The sequence below is a fragment of the Balaenoptera acutorostrata genome, chromosome 6, assembly GCF_949987535.1.
Source record: "Balaenoptera acutorostrata chromosome 6, mBalAcu1.1, whole genome shotgun sequence".
NCBI classification, from domain to species: domain Eukaryota; kingdom Metazoa; phylum Chordata; class Mammalia; order Artiodactyla; family Balaenopteridae; genus Balaenoptera; species Balaenoptera acutorostrata.
In genome coordinates this window covers 6,809,999-6,819,994 of record NC_080069.1, presented here as the reverse complement: position 1 = coordinate 6,819,994, position 9,996 = coordinate 6,809,999, and the positions used below count along the sequence as shown (strand labels likewise).

Here is a 9,996-nt window from a genome sequence, read left to right as displayed (position 1 = left end):
TGAAGTCTTTTAAAATAATTGTTTTACTTTGTTTTCAGAAGTCCTTCCTTGCTGGTTTTCCTTAGTTTTTATATATCAGGACCTTCTGAGTTGAATAATTAGTTTATTTATTTTGACTTTTTCTTGTTTACTATTCAGAATATTTCAGGCTGTTAAAATTTGCTTGTATGTATAGATCTGGCCTCATCTCATAAATTTTGGGAAAAAAATCCTCATTTGTTATTTGCTTAATATTATGTGATTTCAGATGAGGATATATTTAAAATTTCAAGATGTTTCTATTTAGAAATGCTTATTAATTCCTTGATATATTAAATTCTAGACAAAGACAGTGACCTGTACAAGGTTCAGCTTTTCAGATTTAATTTTCATTGGGGTCTTAATATATCAGTTATATTTATTAATTCCAAGCATATAGCAGGTTTATAGGAGAAAAATCTAAATATGCATGTACTCCACCTTGTCTACTTATTCAATTCTCTGAGCTTTGTTTTTGTTTTGTTTAGTTTTTCAGGGAGTGTTGGCCTTTTGTTTTCTAAACTCATCAAAGGCTGAAAGAGCTCTTTAAAAGACCTCTGCAACAATTGTAATTCTATTTTTCTTTATAGAGTCTGATGTAGTTATTTGCCTCATAAAGATCTATGACTGTTAATTTTCATGATGAATATTATCTTTTAGAGTTATTATGAAGATTAAATAACACAATGCTTACAAAGCACTTATTCAGTAATTGGTATATGGCAAATGCTCTATAAATGTTAACTCATTATCGTTTCCTAAATCAGTAATTTCTGCTTTTATCTTTATTAATTTCCAACTCCTGTATTTTTCCTCTTTCTTAAATTGAATGGCTATTCCATTTGTTTTAAATCTTTCTTATTTCATAGTGAAATCTTTTAAAGCTGTGGATTTTCCTTTAGCTATATCCTGTGGGTTTTGCTGTAGAGTATTCTTATGCTTATTATCTCTAAATAACCAGAAATTTTACATTTTTGTTCTATTTTATTTTAGTCCAAAGATGTTGCCATAAAATATGCATTGCAGGAATCGATTAAGATTTATTCTGTGACCAAGTACATATCCATTTTTTAAAAATATTCCATGGGCATAAGAAAAAATGACTTTTCTGAGTCTTTATGATGTAGACAGTTCATATATCACCTTATATTCTTCAAGTTCTTTATATGCTTCTATACTTTTGTCAGCTTAATCACTGTACTCAATTTCTGTGAGATAAGTTTTACATTCCCTCACTCCTGAATTATATCCTGGCTACCTGTAGGATCCTTGAATTCTAGAAAGCCATAAACATTTTTTTTACTCTGTTGCAGCTTCCTGAGTTGCAGCGGGAATATCTCTCCCTTTTCTGACTCATTATTGGTAAGTCTTCTCACTATGTGGAAGTTTGGAAGATTTGCTTTTTATCCTTAGAGTTTCACAAAAATTTCCGGGTTATGTAGAATGTCTTTTGTTGTTGTTAATCTGGCCTGTTAATCAGGAGACTTGATCTAAAAACTCAAGTCAGAAAAATATTCTATTATTTCTTTGACTATTTCTCTTTCCCCATCTGTTTCTTTATCTGTTTCTGAATTCTTGGGTTATTTGATCTCCTGGATCGATTTTTCCATTATGTTTATCTTTTTTCTCCTAATTACTACTCTTTGCTTTTTCACTCTTTATCTTAGGATAATTTCCAGTTCATTTACCATATTATTAATGAGGCTTTCATCAGTATCTATTCTAATTTTTTACTGCCTCTGTTGAATTTCTAAGTTAAACTTATTATAATTTTTACCAGCAAAAAAACTTTATCATTCTAAGACTTCTTCTTTTTTTTTGTAGACCTTCTCCCTCAGATCTCATTGAATTATTTTTAGTTCTTTCCTGTTTCCTTCATTACTTTACTGCCATAAAAATTTCCCCTATTTCAATGGGATCTATCTGTTCTAACTATTTCAATTTCATTTCCATCCTTAAAAGTGTGGATTACTCTTAAATGTTGGGTCATTGTTCATTTTCTGATTATCATTGATACTCACCAGACTAATGAGGAACATCGTAGTTATTTATTTCTTCTGAACTCATTTAACTTTGTCTATAGGAAAGCCTGGAGGGCTAAGCAGATGGGGAAATAAAAGTTACAAACCTGTTTCTTACTTAGAAGGCAGCATCTAGGGAGCCAGTGGGTTGTGACACTTCTCAGGAAAGTTCAGTTTTAGACAGTGATTGTCTTCCTGGTTTTATAAGAGTGCAACGATTCAGTTCACTATGGAAGAATTATTCAAAAGAAGTCCGTGTCAGCAGCATTGGAAAGTTTCTCCCTTGAGTCTGTATAACAAGTGAGCAAGACATCAGGAGTAATATTTATTAAGAATTGCTTAGAGTAGCTGGACCTCCTCAGGAATCCACTGGGTTAGTTGTCTTCACTCCAGACTTTACCGAAGCGTTAGACCACTATCTCTCCATGGAACCCTCTGCAAACTGTGCAGCAGGTGGGCCTGAAGTTTTCTCACCTGCTCTGCATCACAGGAACCCAAAGGCTGCAGACTCCAACAATAGGTCAGTCTTCTTCCCTTCCAGGACCCGTTAGCCAAATGGAATTATTACCTCCTTGGAGAGTTAAGAGGAGGAGAAATCAAGAAATCAAACACTGTATCAAGTCCTGTTTTCTCCCATCCCACCATAGTGTACTGGAAAAAATAGGATGATATGGTTGCATTATAATAAACTAGGACTAGCCTCAAAAGATAACTGGCTCTCTATTTCTATGAATTTCTCTATGAAAATCTCTATGAAATTCCCCTATGAAAGCAAACCTCTGGATCGACTCGTTCAAAGCCAGAGTCATAATTTTCTTGGATGTGTCCCCAACATTTAACTGGCCTCTTACTAGCATCTCCAAGAAATAATGTAGCTTCACGGTTTGGGCGATGCAGACCGGATATGGGCAGAGACGTGGCTTTTGGGAAGAGGAAGGATGAGGACCCCATGGGTGACTAATAGGAATGTGTTACTTAGAGATTCATTCAGTTACCTTGAGCACAACTACTTTATTGAAGGGTTTACCATAAAGTTATACTTCAATAGATGCTCAAAGGATATCTTTCTGGAAAAAAAAATCTGCAGCCACAATGAGTCCAAATGTTAGTCGATGCCTCATCTATGGCTTCCCACTAGAGTTTGGTGTCTCCTGGGAATTTCTCCCAGGGGGCCAAAACTCTCTTACAGCAGCTAAGACTCAATGGAAACAACCCTCTTGAGAGGCTTTACTGTCCTTTCTGAAAGGCTTTCAAGGCTGGCACAGTAGACGGCAAAACGGTGGAGCTGTACGATGGCCCAGATGCTGCCCTTCTGCTCTGAGTGCTACACACTGCCACCTCTCCTCTCTCACCGAACCGGCCAAAGGTCTACAATTTGCCTGGTTTCTGCTCATACTGGGTGCCAATTTTCCACTTTTCACACTAAATGTAAGTGAGTATCACTGTCACTGCTATCTGCCGGCGGGTGGAAACTTCACCCACCCAAGATGAACCTTGGTCCTAGTTTCCACATTCCACAAACATGTAACTGATGGCCAGATGGGAAAGAAGTCCTCCTTTCCTGTCACCCTGCCCCTCCGCCCCCGCCAATCGTATAGTCAACTTGGCAATAAATGCTGCCCTTCTCTTCATTGCTTGTTCATGAAGGGGAATTGGGGATTAGAGTCTGTCTTTAAACCCAGTTCCCTGTGGTCAACCTGCAGCCACCTCCCCAATCTCCCCTCATTAACAAGCAGTGAAGAGAAGGACACCATTTATTGCCAAGTCGACTGTAGGATTTGGTCCTGTTCACTTCTGATTCCCACAGACTTCCCTCCCTACGTTCCTGGGAATTGGACTAAGAGCGTCTCCCCCTGCCTTTTCCAGAACATCCTGGCAGCATTCCATCCTCCTTGCACAAAAGGTCAAGAAATGTGAAGAGCTTTGACCTGACTTATAAGCTAGTAAGTTAGCCTGCCGACGTTTCATGGATGCTGGAGAAAGATACAGTTCTCCCGAGTCACAGACAAAGGACTTCATTGCTCAAGGAAATAGCAGGAGCCCCCAAATCAGTGTTTGCTCTTGTTTCCTGAGCCCCCAGTCCTCCGGGGAAACTCAGAGAGAGCCAGGAGATGCACACAATGGGCTGCGTTACAGGGGAGGAATCTGTGCTTAAGGTACGTGCTCCAGAGGAAGACGTTCTCTCTAACCTCCAAGGCCGTTCTTCACCCACACATCCCTAGAAACATAATCTGCAGCCAAGGTGGCAGGTACTTCTACTCTCAAGGTATACAGAAATGCAAGAAGTCACGGATCATTTTCTCCCCAAAAGGAATTGATCAAGAAGGATTGTCCTAACAAACACTTTGTGATACTTTCAAAATATAAATCAGCTCATGTTACTTCCTTCCTCCAATGACTACCAGTTAATGCTGACGAATAAGATCCAAACTCCTAACCGTGACCCCCAAGGCCTGATGTTCCTTGGCCCTGGCTGTGTCTCAGATGCCATCTTTCTGAATCCAGCACTCTGTTCTCCTCGCAGTACCCGGACACCAAAGCACTCCTCCATCTTGATGTCCGCTGTTGCTGGATTTGTACGTGGCTCTGTCCTTCCCTCACCGAGGTCACTGCTCAGATGTGACCTCCTTGGAGAAGACTTACTTGAGTACTCTGAAGTTAAACCCCACTTGCTCTAATCCTTCCCCTCATTATTTTTTTTCAGCACACTTACCTCCACCTGCCAAATCCAGGTCCATTAGCCTATTTCTTTGTTATCATCTCCCCCTCTAGTCTGTAACCTCTCTGAAGCTGGGGACTTTGGCTAGTATGTCCCCTGACTTAGATCAGAGCCTGGCAGTCGCTTGACAGACCCTCGGTAAACATCTGTTAAATGAAATATAATGTTTTCAGCTGCTTCTTTCTTCATTAAAAGGACTGCTCATTTGCTTACTCCTTATAAGCCAATATATAGTGAATCAGGCCTGACATACCCGGAAACAGAGACATTTACAAAGATTGATTCCTTGTGAAAAATGTTACTTTCAGTTTCCCAGAGTGTGTGTTTATTCCTGCAGATAGCCAGTCGACAGTGAAGCTCAAGAGTACACGTCTGGACTACTGCAATCACGCCCTAGCTGGTCTCTCCCAACTTTCATTCTTGCTACTCGACAGCACACTCTCCCTAGAGCATTAAGAGTAATCTTATTGCCATAAAATTTGCATCACACCACGGCCCTCTTTCAAAATCTTCAGTGCATCCCATCGCGTTTAGAACAGTACCTAAAGTCTTCATGATGAGCTTCTAAGTCATATCCTAGCACCTAGCTGTCAAACAGACAGGGTTTAGGGTTGACAAAGCAGCTGGAAATTTAGGAGCGAAATCCTGGAAATGAGAAAGTTGCAGAAGGGGTGACTCAGAACCTGAGCATAAACTCCCTCAAATTCCTGGATAACTGCAGCTACACATGCGTGGGGATTACTGCAGGGGGCTTGGGAAACAGCAGACAGCAATGAGAGAGAAGCCTGCCTTGGAAAGACAAAGTACACTGGGTGAATCTGGGAGTTGACGGCCCCTTCAGACTTCAAGACAGAAGATTACTCGTCACACGATGAGCCATAAGCGCAAATATATTACTAATAAAAAAACATGAAGCAGAAACTCACAGACAAAAAGGGAGAAATAGTTAAATCCACAATTGTAATTGAAGATTTTAACACCCTTCTCTTAGTAGTTGATAGAACAACCCTATAAAAAATTAGGAAGGATGTAGAAGACCTAAATGACCAACCATCACCAAATGGACAGTCATAGGACATCACACCTAATGACTAAAGAATATGTAGTTTTTTCAAGTGAACATGGAATGCTCACCAAGTTAGATCACATCCCGGGCAACGAAATAATTCCCAAATTGATTTTAAAAGATGGAAATTTGCAGAGAATGTCCCCTGACGATGGAGGAATTAACTTAGAAAGCAATAACAACGCCCTACCTAGAAAGACACAAAATATTTACAAATTAAGTGGCCCGCTTTTAAATAATTCCTGGGGCAAAAAAGATATCACAAAGGAAAAAAATATATTTTGAACAAAATAATAAGGGAAATGTAGCATATTAAAATTGTGGGATGTGGCAAAAGCGGTGTTTCGAGGAACTACCTGATTATAAATGCTAATATTAAAATTTCCCGAAGGTCTCCATCTCCTACAGTTGCAGCACAAATTCCCAAATCTGTGGTGTGATACGTTAGGCTCTCATGCCCTGGCTCTGTCTCAGATATCTGATCCTACAGGGCCTCTCTTAATAGAAGCCTTATGACTCCTTCTTAACGCCATACCTTTGCAGCATTCTTGGTGGTTATCTTCTGCGCAGAAAGCCCTCCTGATTCTCTTATTTCTGAAACTTTTCTCGCAAAATTCAGCCCAGGCAATGTCTCATCCATGACCCCTCAGGCTGAGCAAAGGTCCTCTATTCCTTTATTTTTTGCTTCAAATACAGCAGCAGAAAACATTTTGTTTTCTTTTGCTCTGTTCGGGGTGTGGTGGGGTAAGCACCTCAAATTAATTAGAGAATTAGTCTTCCTGACGTTATTTTTATATGTCCTCATCACCCTTTCCATTCATCTTTGGCTATACACCTAGTTGGGTTTTTTCAATGTTTATGCTTATATTAAAATTTGTTGAGGTCATGTATTATTACACATTGTAATCCTAACCTATTTATACCTCCCTTTTTATTCCTCGTCAACTAGAATTGCATTTATGAGGCCTTCATAACTTCTCAAACATTTTAGACTCTCTTCCAGAAATTCATGTTTGGGGGTCAAATTTATTTTTTCTCTGAATGTTTTTGAACTCTGCTCTTCTGACTCTCTGGGTACCAAATGTAACCATCTCCATATTTTCACTTGCTGGCTGTCAAGGACTCTAAGATGAACTTACTGTTTGTTTGTTTGTTTTCTGGGATTTTAACATTTCTTTTTTTGATAACCAAGCAGGTTTTTCTTATTGGTAAGAATTGCTGCAGAAGTTTGTTTCTACTGGTTTTTGTGTTCTAATTTCCGGGAGGTACAGATGATACCAAAAGCAACTTAACTTACAAGTTCATTAATATTGAAAGCTACACTGAGACATGGATTCCAAGCAGACCCCTGTTTGGTATTCCTCAAATTAACATTTGCTAATTATTCGTTCAGTATTTACTTGGTTGGGAGTGGGGTGAATAAATTGATTTTATATAAATTAAAATGTTTCAATCTTTATATTCAAAATTATGTATTAAATGTGCCATCTATAAGCTATATTTTTTTAACTTTTAATTTGGAAATAATTTCAAACTTAAAGTTGCAAGAAAAAGAATCATACAGAGAATGCCTGGGTAGCCTTTACCCAGGGTCACCTATTCTTAACTTTTAGCGCCATTTGCTTTATTATTTGGTATCTATCAATCTATCATCTATCTGTATCATCTATCATTTAATACATCTAGTCTGCCAATCTAATCTGTCCATCCATCTATTTACATAATATTTTTCTGAGCCGTTTGAGAGCATATTTCATGTATTATGGCCCTTTACCCCTAACACTTTACATGTATTTTTTTTTTAAGAATAAGGATATTCATTTATGTAACCACGTACTGTAATATATTTAACTGTTGTCTAATCCCCCAGCTGTATTCCAATCTGTCAATTGACCTAATAATTTCCCATATAACATTATTTTTCCTCTAGTAAAGGATCACTCTAGGATCTAGTATAGCATTTAGTTCTCATGTTTCTTTAACCTCCTTTGACCTGGAACATTTCCACAGCTTTTCTTTATCTTTTAACAACATTGACATTTTTGAAGTATAATCCCCCATTTAAAAAACAGAGCCGTCTTCATTTTTTATTTGTCTACTGTTTCTTCATTATTCGATTGAAATTATACAGTCTCAGCTGAAATATCACATAGAGGAAGCTATATCCTTCTCAAGACATCGTGCCCATCTGCCTCTCATTGGTGGCGTTAACTTTGATGATCCTATCAGGGTGTCGTCTCATCTCTCCATTGTATAGCTATTACTTTTTTTTTTTTTTTTGAAATGGACAGTTTTTTAATTAGGTTCTTTGTAAGACGTTTAGAACACTACTTTGTGAGGATAAATTCCGTTTGTGAGAGCAAACACAGAGCGGAGGTAGCCCTGGAGCTGAGGAACAGCTTTGATTCTTCGCAGAATTTGTGAGTGCACAGCTTTCTGATGAACCTTGCGCTGCTCTGTAATCTCGTATTTCTCTCTCTCTGTGTCGAAGATCTCACCTTCCTGGTGCCTGGGCTTACGCAGCTTCTTCTTCTTGAAGTAAGCGTCAGTGAGATGTTCTGGGATTTTCACACCACTGATCTCAATTTTGGTGGAAGTGGCAATGCCAAATTTCTGGTGTGTTCTCCGCAGAGGAACTCGATTGAGGGACAGAGGCCCAGTCACAAGTAGCAAGCCACTGCTCAGCTGCTTCAGGAAAATGACCCTCTTGCCTCTGCGGCGCCCAGTGAGGATAATCAGAATGGTCCCCGGAGTGATGCCAGCGCGCAGTTTTCTCACATGCGTCCTGAAGGGTTTTTGCCGCGACTCAACAGCTTTCAAGGCACGTCTTCAGTAGGATAATACCCAGGCGTTTTGCGAAGTTTAACCACCCGGGTGCCACCATTCTTGTCACCACCAATTGGTTTTGTGACAGTAGCAAGAACCTTCACCTTCTTCTTCTTTTCCACCTTGGATTTAGCTGCTGAATACTTCCTCTTGGACAAGGCCGTTCTGGAATACATAGCCGATCGGGAATATCTGCCAATTCCTCTGACCAGGACAGGGTTTGGGCAGCAGTGGGGCGTCCCCTGCTTTACCTTTTGAACCTTGCCACCAGCATCAGCCTTCTTGGCTGATTTTTTCTCCTTAGTATCTGGCTTCTCAGCCTTTTCTCCTTAGTATCAGGTTTTTTTCTCCTTAGTATCTGGCTTCTCAGCCTTTTCACCCGCCATCTACCAATACATATATTTTTTAAAAGGCATTTCACCAATTATCTCATAGCTATACATCGATAGGCCTCCCAGACTACAAGTTCTCATCTTCCTTCTCCATCCTTTTCATCCCTCCCACTATAAGATATAGGCCTTCCTCCAAATCGCCACACATCTGCAGCAACGTTCATAAATGGTTCACTTTGGGGTTGTCTCCCCAATACAGTATAACCTTCTTGACGATTTGAATATATCTCACAACTATTATTTGCTTGCTACATATATTTAGCGGTCACAGGTCCCTATTCCATTATTTCTGTTTTGCGAATTAGAAATCCTAGACTTAGCTTTAACAATCTCCACAGGCAGGAGGCAGAGAGGCTGGAACTTGAAACCATTTGCTTTCAGGACTTTTGCTCTTATCAGACTGTCTCATTCAAGAAATTCGGTTTAGGAGGGGAAGATACACACACACACACACACACACACACACACACACACACGAAGATGGCCCAAACTCAGGCCAAACACACACACACACACACACACACACACACACACACACACGAAGATGGCCCAAACTCAGGCCAAACTGAAAAAAGCGCAAAGCCCAGGAGGCGACTTCCGGCCGCAGACGTGGGGAGATGAGAAAAATTGCATTTGTCCTCGGCCTCAAATCCACAACGTGGCAGAGGCGAGCCCGGCGTCGTCTTTTGGAACCCAGGTCCGGGACGCGGAGCGCGCGCAGCCGCCCGTGTCCCTGCTGCCCCACTGGCCCGCTGGGGAGGCCTGGAGGGGCCCTGTTTCCCCGGCCCCGGGGGGTGGCGAGCAGCCGCAGCCCCGAAGCCTCTGCAGCATTCCATCTCACGCTCTTCGTGCCCCACCGTAAACCCAAGCGAGAGAAATGCAGCGTCTGGGAGGCCTCCCAAATGGCCCTGGGCGTGTCCGAGCCCTGCAGTTGTTGACTCGACACCCTCCCGG

At 40.6% G+C, this 9,996-nt stretch overlaps 1 pseudogene; it reads right to left on the bottom strand.

The window, feature by feature from the left end:
* Positions 1–8,124: 8,124 nt before the first annotated feature.
* On the bottom strand, positions 8,125–9,036 carry LOC102997476 (60S ribosomal protein L6-like; annotated as a pseudogene).
* Between the last annotated feature and the right edge of the window lie 960 nt (positions 9,037–9,996).